General features: G+C 40.5%; 2 pseudogenes; both read right to left on the minus strand.

The window, feature by feature from the left end:
• Nucleotides 1–6,151: 6,151 nt before the first annotated feature.
• LOC147638003 (uncharacterized) lies at nt 6,152–8,145 on the minus strand (annotated as a pseudogene).
• A 189-nt stretch (nt 8,146–8,334) lies between these two features.
• On the minus strand, nt 8,335–15,807 carry LOC147638004 (uncharacterized; annotated as a pseudogene).
• Between the last annotated feature and the right edge of the window lie 1,867 nt (nt 15,808–17,674).

Consider the following 17,674-nt stretch of genomic DNA (forward strand, 5'->3'; position numbering starts at 1 on the left):
TCTCATATTATTAAAATGAATTCTCCTAAAACAGAAATTCAAAAAGAACTTTCCAATGTACAATTGGAATTAATTGGAAATGGGTATAAAGGACCTTAGCCTAAGGGTCTAGATTTTCAGAAATTTTTGGATTATGGTCCAATTAAGGTTCATGTGGGCCAATAGGATCAATCCATGTTTGGGGAGGAGATAAATCCAATTTGTAAAAGAAGATACCCAAAAATGAGTAAATACTCACATAAGATGAAGAGTTGACTAAGGACAAGGCTAATAGTTAAAAAGGGGAGATATTTAGAAGTAATGATGCATTTTTGACACCTCTGCATGGGGATTTCCCCCTCATGAATGAGGCGCCTACTTCACATGTGCAATTGAGTTTTAAATCTTCAAAAATTGTGATATTTTTATCTCTCCTCTCTCTTGAACCAAACCAAATCAAAAAGGAACCAAACCGAATCAAAAAGGAACCAAACTAGGTCCAAATCTAGTCCAAATTCAACCAAACTGAAATCTAGAAAATTCTAGAAATCAGTTAGCTTTGGTTAGAGCCTCCCTCTCCTATAAATAGAACATGAGTCCTTTGAAAAAAATAGGAGAATTTTACTATACTAGAATTATGCTCAAATAATGCTAATTTTTACTATTCTCTAAAATTCTCTCCAAATTGAAGAAATTGGAGCTTCCCTCTTTCTTCAATCCCCATTAGTGGCTCCATCAACATACTTAACAAATTGATTGGTTGGGGGCCTCTACCGTGAACAAAGAATCAAGCAATTTGTAAGGTAAATGGTGAATTTTGATCTTTTTTTATAATTTCTCAAAGTTTCTTTCTTCTCAACCCCTCTCAAGCTTGAGAAGCTTAATTGGAATGGTTTTTGAATGCTATTGAAGATAATTGATGAATGGTAGTAAAGAATTACATAAATTGATGAATGCTATTGAAGTTAATTGATGAATGATAGTAAAGAATTACATAAATTGATGAATGCTATTGAAGTTAATTGATGAATGATAGTAAAGAATTACATAAATTTCCATTTATGCTTAATTCTAATGGTTTTTATGTATTTTCTCTCTCTCCCTCAAGAAATGGTCATACTCATGACCTATTCTCAATCCAAATGAAGCTTTTCATAAAGTTTTTCCTTAATCCAAGATTAATCTATGCTTAAGACCAAATTAATGGCTTTCCCCTATGCTTTTAGTTTATGTATTTCATGAATATTGATGATTCAATCTATTATGGGTTAATGATCCAATTAGGGATCATTCTAATCATTTTCTTAATGATAAGCTTTATCTTTTAAAATAATTGAGATTTATCAGTCATAGCAGCGGAGCTATGGCAAAATTTTTGTAAAAATTACACATAAAATAATTTCATTCAAAGCATGAAAAGAGGACTTCCTACCATATTCTAGGAATTATCATCCTAGATTAATTGAAAGAATTTTATTGTAATCATGGAGAAATTGATTTTTATGTTATGCATAATTGATGAATTAAGAAAAAAAAGATTTCTAGTAATCAAATTTTATGCTAAAAGAGTAGTTCCTATCAACTCTATACTCTAAAAGTATCTTTTTTATGCATAGAAGATGCATATTGATTATTATATTTGATTTTCATGCATAGAGGTATGCATAAAAGATTATTATTTTAATATAAAAGTGTTACTTTTATCATATTTGATTTTCATGCATAGAGGTATGCATAAAAGATTATTATTTTAATATAAAAGTGTTACTTTTATCATATTTGATTTTCATGCATAGAGGTATGCATAAAAGATTATTATTTTAATGTAAAAGTGTTACTTTTATCATATTTGAATTTCATGCATAGAGGTATGCATAAAAGATTATTTTTTAATTATTATAAAAGTGTTACTTTTATCATATTTGATTTTTATGCATAAATGGGTTCATAAAAGATTTTTTTTATACTAAAAGTGTGATTTTCATCATAAATGGATTTTATGCATAAATTAGATGCATAAGAGAAATTCTTTTATTCTAAAAGTGTAATTCCTACTAAATTGGATTTATGCATGGAAAGATGCATAAAGAATTTATTTTAATCCAAAAGTGTCATTCTCATTTAAAATGAATTTAGGCATAGGAAGATGCATAAAAGATTGATTTTTATTTTGAAAGTGTTAGTCTCCTTAAATGGAATTTATGCATAAATAGATACTTAAAGAAATCTTATATCAAAAAAAAGAATTCTCTTGTATTCTATAAATAGATATTAGGATGTGATGAGATGTGTATGGATGTGGATGTGGATGTGGACGTATGGATGTGAATGTGGATGTGGATGTGGATGTATAGATGTAGATACGGATGTGGATGTAGATACGGATGTGGATGTATGTATGTGGATGTGGATGTATGAATGAGGATGTGAAAATGGATGTATGCATGTAGATGTGGATGTATGGATGTATGCATGTAGATGTGGATGTATGGATGTGAATGTGAATGTGGATGTGGATGTATGCATGTAGATGTGGATGTATGGATGTGAATGTGAATGTGGATGTGGATGTATGCATGTAGATGTGGATGTATGGATGTGAATGTGAATGTGGATGTGGATATATGCATGGAGATGTGGACGTATGGATGTGAATGTGGATGTGGATGTGGATGTATAGATGTAGATACGGATGTGGATGTATGTATGTGGATGTGGATGTATGAATGAGGATGTGAAAATGGATGTATGCATGTAGATGTGGATGTATGGATGTAAACGTGAATGTGGATGTGGATGTATGCATGTAGATGTGGATGTATGGATGTGAATGTGAATGTGGATGTGGATGTATGCATGTAGATGTGGATGTATGGATGTGAATGTGAATGTTGATGTGGATGTATGCATGGAGATGTGGATGTATGAATGTGAATGTGGATGTGGATGTGGATGTATGGATGTAGATACGGATGTGGATGTATGTATGTGGATGTGGATGTGGATGTATGAATGAGGATGAAAAAATGGATGTATGCATGTAGATGTGGATGTATGAATGTGGATGTGTATGTATGGATGTGAATGTGGATGTGGATGTGGATGTGGATGTATGGATGTGGATATGGATGTGTATGTATGAATGCGGATATGGGATTGGATGTATGATGTGGATGTACGAACATGGATGTGTATGTAGAATAATGAATGTGAATGTGTATGTGAAATAATGTGTCGTCGATATATGAGTGAATGGATGAGAATGAGTACACATATGAATGGAATGTGGAATAAGTAATGTGGACTGAGGAGGAATAATGTGGAAAGACGAGAGTTCGATATAGAAACTGTATTTTGTGACCTGTTTGTAAATGACTGTTTTATGTCAAGAATGCTGGGGAAGCATTTTGACCGTCTTGTGGATTTAGGTCATGGAGACCAAACTAATAAACTTGCAACTGCTGACGGAGAGTCAATGGAGGACGTCTCGCGTAGCAAGGTCGCGTAGCAAGGTCGACCGAGGTCTTGACCAGCCTCGGTTCGATTTAAATGGTGAGCTTCCGGTACGGTGGATGAGGGACTAAGGAAGCGGCCTATGAGTGAAGCGCTAGGTCACCTGCGAAGGATCCTAGAGGGTGCTGACCATACGGTGCTCGGGCTCTGGGTCGCCAAAGATACCTACACGTGCGTCGTGGAAGATATTGGAACAAGGAGTAAGAGTTGTTTTCTGAAACCGGGCATGGATCTGGTTGATTGACCTTGCTGGTCCTCAACGGATGAGTCCATGGCTCTCTTATATGGACCTGTTGATTGATCTTGTTGATCTTCAACAAGGATTCCATCTTGATTTTTATATGTGAAAATATTGCCGAGTACTATGAGCTAGGAACTATTGAAAAGGCCCCTGAGTGAAGAGGTGGTGAGTGTTCTGGTTGCCAATCATGCCATAAGTACACCGATGAATGAATGATTAGAAATATGGATTTAACCAGAGATTTCAAGGATTGTCATCAGTGACACAATGGTTTCATTAAAGGATTGTTTTAAAGTTAGTTGATGCTAAGAAAAAGGCAATTTCATATTGGATGTGTAAGTGGTGTGACTAATTTTATGTTTGCATGAACTTCCGGCTAGGAGGCCTGGGAACTCTTTTCCCTGGTACCCGGGACAAAACCTAACCAAATTCCTAATTGGATCCCATCACTACAGTGGTTGGGTGGTTGGCTAACCCATGGGACTGGATGGGGTTAGGCTGGACTGATGGATCCGTAAATCGAGATTCAATTTCTGTTATTACGATAGATGAAGTAAATCCCGGATAGTAATTGTTCTCTGGATAGAAATCAACGGCTATGCCTCTTAATGGGGGAAAAAGCGTTGATCTCTATGATCCAAGTGCAAGTTTTTTCCTTGATCTGGCCGAGTATCTTTATCGGTACAGTCAAATCAGCTTGATCAGTAATGGTCTTGACTACGTTAGGGTAAAAAGTTATCCTGGTGGAATCGCCCGTGCTTTCTGGTAAAGGAAGTTTTTTCGGGTTTGGTTTTAGAAAAACCGACGGATTAGTCTCTTGTTCGGATATCCGTGGACGAGGCCCCGAGTGTGGGACCCTGCCCTGCGCTAGAAGTGCTACTTCCGCTGCTTGCACCCCGAATCCATTGTGTGGTAGGGACAGGGATCTCACAGAGGGGGGGGCTACCGAGTGTGTGTGCGTATGTGGTGTGTGTGTGTGTGTGTGTGTGTGTGTGTGTGTGTGAGAGAGAGAGAGAGAGAGAGATTTGATTTGATTTGATTTGGTATTTACGTCCGCGGGAGGCCAAAAATGACCCATGGGACCCTCATGTCTAGAAATAGTCTCCCCTTGGGGGGGTGTGATCCGTGTCATCTGTAGATGTTTCCATTAGTAGTTTGTGGTGTTCTAGGATGCGGGTAAGATATGTCCCTAGACCTGTAGGAGAGGGTTTTGTTTTTAGAAGCAAATCTACAAAAGTGTGGCATCCATGGATGAGCTGCTGAAAATTAGCTCGAATGTGCGCATATGTGGGGCATTTTAGTGTCACATGAGCTTCATCCTCAAGGGCTTGCATAGTGCATGCTTTGCATATCCTTTTTTCAGCATCAATTTTCAGCCATCCTCCCGTTTCTATCTTAAGCATGTGTGATCTTGTACGCATCAAAGTTATGGCTCTTCTTGCCATATGGGGCATGGGCATGGGCATGCGAATTTTCAGCCATCCTCCCGTTTCTATCTTAAGCATGTGTGATCTTGTACGCATCAAAGTTATGGCTCTTCTTGCCATATGGGGCATGGGCATGCGGATGTGAACTTGTGCTTCTGGTTGGCTCATTTTGTATGTCTCCCAATATCTTGGGTTTACATTTTTGCAGTATTACTCATACTTGGATATGTGTGTAGCATTTATTGTGAAGGCAATCAAGTATTGCTATGTCAAAATTCAGCATGCATTCTCTTTCTTTCCCCGTGTCAATCAGCATGTCTACATATGCCTTCACATCCCATTTGGTGAACCACTTTCTGATGTCTTGAACAAGACTAGAGGAAAGAAATTTACTCTTCCTTGTCTTTTGTGGTGCGCATCCAATTTCCCATGCTATGCGGGGAATTCGAGTAGCGGGCATCATTTTGATTTTCAATATGTATGCATGCATTCTTTTTAAGGCTTTGATCTCTAGAGGCATGTTTCTTGTTTCTAGCAATAGCACCGAGTAAGGTGTGGTTTTCTTAACGCCCAAGTGTCTACATAGGAACTTCTTTTGTATTTTCTCAATCTCATTCCATGTATGAGCTGAAATGCTTGCGCCCCACACTTCTACTCCATATAGAATGGCCTGCACTACACATGTCTCAAAGATTATGTTCTTTATCTCCCATCTTCTGATGTTTTTTTGCATGCACATGTTCTCAAATTGATAGTACTTGGCATGGCTGACATCAATCCTATTTCTTACGCATTGTCCCCAGGCATAATTGGATGGAATATCAATTCCCAAGTACCTGAAGCTGTCCACTTTCTCAATTGGCTACCCTTGATATGTGAGTGATGGCTGAATTTCTTGTGGATGAGTTCTTATGAGCATAAACTTCGTCTTGTTTACATTGACGGAGAGACCCGTAGTGTCACAAAAGGTGTGTATAGCATTCATCAATTTCTATAAAGATGCCATGTCATGTGCATTAAGTACAACATCATCTACGTCGATTAGCAGCAAGAGGGTGAGCATTCCAATGGCTAGTCCATTTGTTTCTTCCACTAGTGCTTGAGGGATGAAGTCTTCTAGTTGGTCAATGCATAGTCCGAAGAGAGTGGGGGATAGGGGGCACCCTTGTTTGACTCCCATATTTCTTGAGAATTCTTTAGATAAGCCGCTTTGTGTCTTTAACTGGCATCTAACTTGTTGATAGAGTTGTGCTACTGCCACTCTAAGATGCATCCGGACCCCTATATATTCCATTCTCTGCCATAGCCCACTTCTTGGGATCGTGTCAAATGCTTTTGTAAAATCCACAAAGCAACAATGCAAAGTTTTCCCTTTTAGCCGGCTTTCTTCCATGAGAACCCTAAGCGATATGAGATGATCAATGGTACTATGTTTAGGTCTAAAACCTGCTTGTCCTTTAGCCCGTTTGCCATTTGCCTCGGCCCATACGCTTATAGCTTGTTCTAGGATGCTCCCTAGAAGCTTACACATGCAAGATCCCACCATGATGGTTCGGTAATTAGTGGGCTGATTTGCATCCCCTTTCTTGAAAAGTGCTTTGATCCAATTCTTTTGCCAATCAATGGGCAGCCCTTGTGTTATGGATTTTTTGAGGAGTCCATGTATCCATTGCTGTGCAATACTGCCTGACCATTTGAGCATTTTTGAGTTGAACTGAAGCATGTCTGGTGCTTTGCCATTGGCTAGTTTTTTTATGCTCTTTGTTACCATCGGAAAGTCAAAGCATTCTTCTGATTGTTTTGTCTCTTGCATATTAGGCATCCCTTCTGCATCTTTGTGTACATATAACTTTTCTACATGTGCATACATATCTTCCGGGCTTATGTCTCCGGTAATGTCTTGTCTTTTGCCTTTCATCCTCATCCATTCCTTTTTGGGGTTTTTCTTGAAGTTTATTAGGGCTTGTGTCTCGGTGTGTAGTTCATGTTCTCTTCTTTTTCTCCTCTTGAGAGTTGTGTATGTTTTTGCCAAAGCTGTCCATTCTATGGCTGTTTTGGGGGTTGACCTCAAATGTCTTTTAGCAATCTTGCATTCTTCATCAAACCATGAGTTGTGTGGCAACCCTTTCACCTTTGTTTCTTGTCTATGAGTTTTCCCCATTGTTTCCTCTACTGCTTCACTCATTGCTTGCTTGAATTTGTTCCATGCTTGATCTACATTTATTGGCATGCATTCTCTTGCTAGTTTATCATCAAGGGAAGTGGCATAGGTTTTCTTTTTTTCAATTTGCATTTTGTATGCCCATGCTCGAATTTGAGCCTGTTTTCCTCTCCTGTAATGGGTACCCGTAACCATACATGAATGGGTGTATGATCCGAGTTTGGTGATCTATCCCCAATTTCAAAGTTATGCACCATGTGGGATGCCTCATATTGGATCAATCCATAATCAATAGCACTCATTCCCTTGTTGGCAGTGTAGCATGTGCATTCCCCTGAGTTGGCAAATTTGTTCACTCCATTTATAGCTATTAATTGCATAGCTGTCATCATGCTTAGTAATGCTGTTCCTTGTGGGTTTGTCACTTGGTCTTTTGAGCATCGCTTCCACATGTGGTCAAGTACATCCATTTTATGCTCTAGACCCGGAGGTGTCATGAGATTTATGACTTGCATTTGCGCATGTGCTATGCGGGCATTCATGTCCCCAGTAAGCATCACTACCCCTTCTTGCGTGTAAGTGTTAATATCTACATACAAATCTTCAAAGGGGTTGTTCTTCTCTATGTTGAAAGCATTATAGAATGGTGATTCCCTATGGGGAATGTAGCACCCTACTATGAACACTGGTTTACCTCCTGTGTCAATCTTGACCCATATGTATCGCTTATGAGCATCTTTTTTGCATATTGTAATCACTTTTTGAAGCTCTTCTTTGTACATCACTGCCACCCCTCCTTGTCCTCTCATCTTTGTACTCGGCATCCACAGAGAGTGTGTGACATACCCATCAACATGTGGTATCCTGCATGTATCGTGTTCCCATGTTTCCAATAGGAAAAGTACATCCGCTTGTGGTAAGACTTCTGTGAGCCCCTCCCCTTTGTGCCAGGGGAAGCCGCGGCAATTCCAGCTTATTACATGTAGTTCTGTGGTCCCATGGGCCTCCTCTTGTCATTTTTCCTGTTCTCCCCCTTCCGTGGTGGGTGTTTTCTTATTGGTGCGTGCTTCATAGGCTTCCCTTCTTGCCTTCTGTTGGTTCGGCGTTCTATCTTCACTTATGTATAATGGGCTGTCTTAGAGATATATGCGAGCATTTTCAAGGATAATGGCCCTCTTTCGTGCATCTAGGAGTGTGCATACAATTGCCCGGTTGGTTTTGGGCTTCTTCTTCCCTACTCTGTGCGCGCCGTATACCACAACATCATGCATACCAAATTTAGTGGAAATGATATCCGTGATGTCCGTGTTCAATGTAAGCACTTGTTCTGTGTCCGTTTCTAGAATGCCTCGCACTACTATGTTCATCTTCCTTTTCTCTAGTTCGTTGTATTCTTTTTCATCCTCAATGACATACATTTCATCATTTGTGGTAGTGGTGGCCGAGTTTGTGTGCCCATTCTTTACTATGCTTGCCCAAGATCCCACATTTCCTGGTACATTTTGTTGGGTTCTCTCACCGATACGTGTAAGTTTTTCGTCATGTGAGGCCAATGTATCCTGCGTCGTGTTGGTTTGTTTATTGAAGGCTTCTTGTAGTTCTTGTAGCAACTTCTTCTCTTGGTTAAGGACTGGCATATCTTGCATTTGTAGCTTATGCTCAAGCTCTTGGTTTTTAAGTGCAAGGTTTTTTATTTCTTCACTTTGGTTCATCATGATAGTTTGCATTGAGGTGATGAACCCCCATATGTCTTAAGGACCCGCATATCTTGCATTTGTAGCTTATGCTCAAGCTCTTGGTTTTTAAGTGCAAGGTTTTTTATTTCTTCACTTTGGTTCATCATGATAGTTTGCATTGAGGTGATGAACCCCCATATGTCTTGCATGGAGCCCATCACTACATGTCCCTCGGTCGTTTCATCTACATGCCGTTCTTGTGCTTTGTTTGCTCCTATACTTGTCCCTGTACCTGTTCCTATACCTGTACCTGTACCTGTCCCTGTACCTCTCCTTTTTTAGGAGGCAAAGAAGCCGCTCGCAGAGAAAGGAAAGAAGGCTAAGATGGTGCAGCTCCTTTAGGATAAAAGGGACCCAATTTTTTTTGGGTCGGCTCTCTACCCAGAGAAAAGGGCAGTCCTTCTTGGGGGACAGGTCGAAGAGCATACCTACGGCAGCTCTTCACTCAAGTACAGAAAGTCTTCTGCGCAGCAGCAGCAACACAAGGGGGCCATCTGGGGTAGCAAGGGAACACCTACCGTTCAAGACCAGTTGTCTAGTGTACACACAAGCAGAAGGCAATAATATACAAGAAGAAGGCGACCTAATTGAAGAAGCACAGCCCTTTCAGAAGTACAAGCCTTATGGGCTGAGATGTACATAGCCTTTATGGAGGGTTTAGACCAACACATCGACTAGGACACTAGTCAGAGGAATTGTTAAGTATGTGCACAAGAATCGATCTTGGAGACTCAAGATGCAAGCAGAAGAACAATTCCAGAAACTGAATCTGGCATGGGAGTTCTCTTGGAGCAAGCCTCAGCTGAAAGTATGCTCATGCACACACACACCAGCCGCGTGAGGGCCTTAGGGCATCCGCGTCCCCCGCAAGGAGTGAGGGCTTCCCTTATATAGGCTGCTGGTTGGTCCTCAAATTAGTAGACAAGAGGGTTGCAATTTTGGGAAAAGAACAGCTTTCTTGGTCAAAAAGCAGACCCTTCTAGCCAAAATCGAAAAAAGGTAAAGACTAATCAGCTGAAGAGGGTGCGTGGCTGATCTGGGTATAAAAGTGTCACCAACCTGTATTAAATCTACTTAATACATATACTAATGACAATTACCAGAAGCATAAAGGCTGGACACCACAAGCTCCTTAGGAGAGGTAGTCCTGAAGGTACTGTAAACTCTGTATGAGTACAAGTGCAGTATGATGGTATGATTAGTAGTAGTCAGCTTAAGCAGGGGAAACACCTGATGAAAGGTTTCTCTCTTGATTGAGATGAGCATGGGAGAGAGGGTATAAAACCCTAATCTGTCAGCTGACTATGCAGGCATGATAAATCAGATGGGCTAGACAAAAAGAAGCTAAGTCGCTTGGATGCAGGTTCACACTTAAGTAACCTTTGGAGAAAGAGCCACGCTCTACCAAAAAAGCGCATAATAAAGTACAACTGACCCTATCGTGGGTGCCAGGTTTATTCTAGAAAGAGCTCACTTTTACCAGAAGAGGCAAAAAATTAGCTTTTTTAGATCTGCGCGATTTCTTTTATCTGCTAAACCCGGACTAGCCATGTTGACTTTATGCTCAGCTAGGCTGCGCAAGCTAGAAGAAGAGCTTCACCTTTTTGCCAGTAAAGCTGCGCATACCAAAGAGCTGCTCTCTTTATCCAATAAAGTGCCTTTGTCTAAAGGCAATTCTCAGCTTGGCTGGCCTCCTTCCTTTTGCGCTGAGCAAAAGGAGCCTTTCCCCTCACTTTTAGAGCTGCGATTCACTTTTGGCATATGCCTTTCTGCTGATATAAATGACCTTAGCCAGTTTTGGTGTGCGATTTCCTCTGTAGGCTAGATCTAGCTCTAACACGCACACCTAGCCCTTATGCTCTCTCTCTCTCTCTCTCTCTCTCTCTCTCTCTCTCTCTATCATATGCCTTAGGGACATGGGCTGCCCTAGTGGCCTTTAGGTTTCCATACTTAGGAAATTGTAGAAGAGTTAATCCACAGCAAGCTGCGAGGAGTTAATCCACAGCAATCCACAGCTAGCTGGTATTGAACTTATCTATCCTTCACTAGCTACTTGTAGCCATACCATCTCGTTGTACTTGTGCTCATATCAGAGCCTTACAATATCTTTAGGGCTACCTCTCATCACTAAATAGCTTAGGAGCTTCTGGTGTCCATCCATGGTTCTTCTGGTAATTATCCTTAATGTATGTATTAAATTTGATTAATACAGGTTGGTGACATCTTTTATACAGGATGAAGGGCCAGCACACATGGAACTGAGAGAGAGCATGTACACATGGTGCATCTTGCACAATTGGAACCTAGAGCAGCTATAGTGCTGGAGCGCGAGGAAGAAGACCATGTACTTCTTGGACATGGTAAACATGAAGTCTATGTACATCATGTACATAATGAGCATCAGGCTCAACCATGGCAGCTGAGGCATGGGAAAAGGCTGTATGGGCAGTAGAACAACAGAGTTGGCTGACATGGCATAACCGCTTTTATACGTGGCAATCTATGCAGACTTGGCAAGATCGCTTTTACAGCTAAGTCCACCTTTTTGGGAGAGATTTAAGTTAAAATTAGCTGATCTAAAGAGCTGCGTTTTTTTAGAATACATGCTTGTTATTTTTAAAGCATATTGTAAATAAAAGCGAGAGTAGCAGGGGAACATAAAAGGGGCAGTCCACGCATCACTTGAGCATAATCTGGGGGCAGAGTAGCTTTTGGCTGGCCTCTGTGCACCTTGGTTTCACGACTTTTCCTCCGAGAAAAAAATTGACGTGTACTTGCTGGCTTTTTCAGCACTTCCTTGGTTCTTGCCCAAGCACATAACTGTGCTGTCCTTTACGCATGATCTCTATTGGCTCTCTCTTTCTCAAGAGTTGACTACAATTTTTTTTCCTTGAAATAGCTATGGCTGAGCAAGAAAAGGCTCCCCTCTTGATGGTCATCAAGAGGATCTTGAGACAAATGGTGGTAGACAGAGAGTCCATCCAGGAGGATATGATTGAGTACGCTGCCATGACTGTACCCTAGCTTGAGTCAATCATCACTCACCTCTCGACACTACGGCCAGTAGCCTTTGGGGAGGGCTCTTCGAGGGATCCTATTCGTCCCGGAGGTGGCGGCACAACCCAACCCATGCATACACTTTTGGTGCAGACGCAGGTGCAGCAGACACCGGCCCCAGTGTTTTGACACAGGCCGAGAGGGCACTCCCTTGGCACAGAGGCGCCGCTGTTCGAGGTATGCATTAATCTATTTTTTGTCTAGGTGTAATTATCATGAAACCATCCAAAATGAATCTTAAAAATTATATGTGTTTTTTGTGCAGTAGTAGTAGTCAGCCATCACCATCACTAGTCCCTTCACCATGTGTGCCTCCTTCTGCACCTCCACCTGCCACCTCAAAGCTTTGCATGCTATCGGGCACGATGCCCATTAGCATTTAGGTGGATCAGAGTGGGCAAGTGCAGTATGTAGATGGTGGGGCACTTTTTCATCATCGCTTGAGAAAGCTCGTGCACACATACATGCCCAGGATACACATCCACTGGCGGTCAGTCCAATTCTTTCATGTATTTTTTAAAATCTCTGTATACATTGATATCAAATGATAAATCTAACTAAAGTGACTTTTTTTCAAATTGTAGGGATCAAGATGATAATGACAAGAAATATGCGTTGGCAATCCTCGCGCAGAATTTCGGCGTTGGTTGGGACGAGACCACTGTATTGCATGAGATGCAAATGCTTCTAAAGCATTGACGAAACAATGCACGGTACAATTATTTGCTTTTCTATGTTATTCAAGTCTACTTCTTTCTTTGAGTAATATGGTTGAATTATTGTTAAATTAAATAAAGAAAGTTTGGAACGTCAAACACCTGAAAGTTCTCTAGAAAGTTCACATACTTTCGCACTTACACACACACAAATCAACCCACCAATTCTTCTTTATGTGCATAGCTCTTCTTTACCATCTTAGGAAAAGGGCAGCTTTACTGGTCAAAAAGGCCAGCTTCTTCTGGCACAAGCGAGTTCTTTCTGGAATAAAGTAGGTATAAAGGGTATGAGCAGCTGATTTGGCATGCGTTGGGGAAAAAGTTAAGTTTAATTATCGATAAGTGGCTGGTCCCTCTTGCTGATTCAGAATTTTTTAGTTAAAGAAGTCACAGCTTGGATAAAGGTAGCTTTTTTGACAAATTTGGTAAATAATATGGCATAGAGTATATGCGCAGCTGGTCTAGGCATACCATAGCATCCATATAAGGCATAGATAACTTGCACTGAGGAAAAAGGCAGTTATAAAGCTGTTTATCAACAATTGGAAACTATGCCTCGCCAAAGATATCAATCTCTAAGAACACCTCGTCGTTGTCAGCCGCCATAGCCTCTTGAAGTTCCATCTCTGTTAGGCATATGCTGAGTCCATCAGGGAGTGGAGCATTGTTCGAGGTGGATTCTGAGATTTGCTTAATGTCAGCCTCTAGTAGATCTTCTCCCAGATCATCCGATAAATATTTACCCAGATCATCCCCTTCATCATCCGTTGAGGGTGGTGTGACATTTGTTTGTGAAATCAAATTTGCTTCTCTAATGCGAAGAATTGTATCTCCTTGCCCATGTGATATAGAGGTCATTGTTGTGTCTGGTGTATTGTCGGGCTCTGTAGAGGTCATTGTTGTGTGTGGCGTACTTTCACGCTCAGTAGAAAAGGTGGTATCAAACAATCTTCGGCTTCTAGGGTTCACATGAACAATTTGCCACCATGGATCGCCAATTGGATTTTTGTAAAAGAAAGCTTGTTGCGATCGGGAAGAGATAGGGCTCTTTGGTTGCTCGTAGGAGCTTTGATGATTCAATGGACCAGAAGCCGCTTTGTTTGCACCTCAAGGTGGCCCTTTTTCCTTTGTACTCTGCTCGAAACCAATGCACCTTCAAAATTACCTGCAATATTATAATGTATATAAACTTGTTACTTAAAGATGCTGAATATTTCAATCATTTGGTTTGCATAATATTTTGAAACGAATCATGCGTACCTGTTTCATAACACGATAGTTAATTTCGTATATGCCCTCCAGATCCCCTATGTAGCCGAGCTCATCCTCAATTAAATTTGTGTCACGAGCACTTGCACGAGAGAGTTGATGAAAGGACGTAATGATGCAAGAGTCCTGAGTAACACGAAGATCATCAATCCTCTTGATGCGGAGATGCTTAACCACACACCCACATGTTGCTGTGAGCTCGGACCTAAAACCACATGGGAACCACATGAACATGTATGGTTAGAATCCAGAAAAACATGTAGTATTATTCAAATTAAAATATAACATTGGAGCAACTTACCATGGTGTCACATCCTAGGCTAAGCTCAAACTCTTCTCGTGAGATTTCAAACCCCTGCCCTCGCGTCTCTCTGATATGTGTATTCAACCATTCTAGGCTCATCGTTGGAGGTGCACTCCGACCCTTTTTGGATGCCCTACTTCTCCGGTTTCTCTCTCTGCATTCTTTGTCATGCTTGTCAATCCATTTTTGCATGCAATCTGAGTTATACACCACAAAAGTACTAAGCGCTTCCCTCTACTCAGCACTTATCTTTAGTGGGACCCCTTGCCCACATAACATCTCTGTGGTTTTATTGTCTGATTGTTCTTCTCTCCAACCAGGAGGAGCTTCGTTATCCACATGTTGCAAGTACTCGGATAGATAATACATGCACTCGTGAAGCAACCATCCCTCTGCCATGGATCCCTCGGGTCTTGCTCGCTCGTGCACAAATCCTTTCAATACCCCCATGTACCTTTCAACCTAGAACATCCATCGTGTACTCACGGTCCCAGCAATCAATGAGATGGATCATAACATGGACTTGAATGTCAAAAAAGGAGGTAGGTAACTCCTTCTCCATCAGACAAAGGAGCTCAATACACTCTAGCTTTCGTTGCGGGATATCACGTGAGTCGATCTCTTTGGATGTAATCCATCTATAAAGAGAAACAATGTGATTAGCATAAGATTTTTGTGACAAAGAAGTAAGAACAATATGATGTTCCACTGTCAATACCTTGTCAATGATCCCAATCGATATATAACATCCCTAATACCCTCAGAGTCAAACAACCGTCGATAACAAGTGGGAAGACGTGCTGCACATAGATTAGCTCTAGTGTTAACAAATGATAATGTAATGGCACCTTCATTAGAAATTGACGATACATGTTAGAGAGGCACCATACCTTAATGAAGTTATGCCAGTCGTGTGTCTTTAGACCCGAAAGAGAGTTATCATCCATGGTAAACATGTTTTGCAATGAAGCACCATAGCCTGTAGGAGTACGTATGCATCGTATCCGCTCATTGATGACGCTTATCTCTTTCTTTGTGAGTACCCATGGTGCCTGTGAATAAGTAATATTTCCTGTCTCCTCATTGATTATAGGCCATAGTGATCATTTGCAGTTGCAAATCTTTAGGTCTGCCCTTGCAGCCTCTCTATCCTTGAAGCCCACAAGATGATTCCAAAGCGAGTGTGCAACATTTTTAAATGTGTGCATGGGATCAAGCATATGAGTTATTTTTAGATCTTTCCAATACTCCAACGTATACCATATGGAGGAATTCTTTGCCATTGATTTCTTGCCTCTCGACCTGCCGCAAATCATATTCGTCATCATTATCGCTTGCAAGTTCTGCCTCCGGATCTATTAGAGGTCCGTTTGTCCACTTGACATACCAATCTCTTGGAGTCATTCGCGTTGTACAACGTCCATTCTCCACTTTGCCATTAAAATGTCTCGCATTCGCTTTGGAACGTAGCACATGATCTGGAGGCAGAAATCGTCGATGTCGAAGGTATATATTTTTACTCAAACTTCGACTATATTTGGAGTGTAGCCAATCACTGCATGGTGGACATGCTTTGTAACCCTTTGTTGATAGGCCTGAGAGAAACAAAAATTGTTTTTATGTTTTCAACATCCAAATTTTTTGATTATATAAACAAACAAACAACTAAAGAGCCCTGATGTACCTGATGCAAAGCCATAGGCAGGATAGTCATGTATTGTCCATGCTAAAATGCCACGAACCTTGAAACTCCTATTACCCCCACAGGTTTTGACATATCAATAACATTTACTCCTTTCCATATTTGTTGCAAGTCATCAATGAGCGGTGCAAGATATACGTTGATGTCTTTAACTTGCCGCTTCCCTACATTGATGCATCATTTAAATTTAACATTTTTTAAATAGAAATGAGTGTGCTATTTAGAAATGAGAATATTTGTCACATACCAGGAATCAACAAAGACAATATTAAATGCTCTTTCTTAATTGACATGAATGGTGGGATGTTGTAGTTGATAAGAACTACGGGCCAAGTTGACCATTCGATCGCATGGAAAAGGGATTGATTCCATCCAAGCCAACTCCAAATTTTATATGGTGAGGCTCCCAATGAAACTCTGGCCATGTAGCATCGATATGCTTAAATGCTTTGCTATCGCTTGGAATCCTCATGACTCCATCTATACTTGCATTTCTCGAACTCCAATCCACAAGCTTGGCTATCTTGGGGCTGCGAAAGATGTGTTCAACTCGTGGTGCCAAGGGAAAGTGTCACAGAACTTTCATAGGTACATTCAAGGTTCCTGCCTTAAAATGAGAAGCACCGCATTTGGGACAAGTGGTTGCATTTTCATACTCTCCACGATACAAAATGCAATCATTGACACATGCATGAATTGTGTTGTATTCGAGTCCAAGGGATGCGATCATTTTCTTTGCCTCGTCCCTCGACTTTGGGATCATATTGTTTGATGGTAGAATCTTGTTTGAAAGAAGCCTACCACTCAATTGTAAATATTTAATGAGCACAAAAGTGATTGAGAACCATTATTTTTATGCAAACAAAATACAAATATAACTTACGATAGTAATGCAGAAACCGATGCATTACTCCATTGGTAGCGTGTTTGGAGATTCAAGATGAGTACGGTCACACTCGATCTTGATATGGATGCACCATCGTAGATGGGCCTTGAAGCTTCTTCTCGTAGAAATTTTTCATGCGAACAAGTTTCTTCTTCACTACTTGCTTGGAACCAATCGTCGATAAACTCATTGATGTCATCATCAACATGTCCCTCATTGGTCGCTTTTTCTCTGCATTTTGCATTGTACTCATCTCTAAGTCATTGATATGTACTTGGATCTTGTGTACGTAAAAGCCTCATGTACTCCTCTGGCAAGATATGGTGACTTCGGTGAGAGCTAGATACACCCTCAACATCTGGACACTGCATGTATAAACATAGTCTACATGTAGAAATGATTTAAAGTAACAACAATGGAATTATTAAGTGGTATAATCATAACATTAAAACCCTTTTTACAACACAATTCAAGCATATTAGCACTATACTCAAGATAACCTTAGACAAGACACTAAAATACCCTTAGTTGTATTACTGACGAGACAATGAAATATATCATCAAATATTTGTCAAAATTAAATATTGAGTGGGCTACAAAGCTAGATACATTATTTGAAACATACATAATTTAAGAGGCCGACACTTTATCTCAAATTTCATTCTCAAAGAGGGGCTGGTGAT

Source organism: Cibotium barometz, chromosome 5 (assembly GCF_041138505.1).
Source record: "Cibotium barometz isolate CiBa-2024 chromosome 5, ASM4113850v1, whole genome shotgun sequence".
In the NCBI taxonomy this organism is placed as follows: Eukaryota; Viridiplantae; Streptophyta; class Polypodiopsida; order Cyatheales; family Cibotiaceae; genus Cibotium; species Cibotium barometz.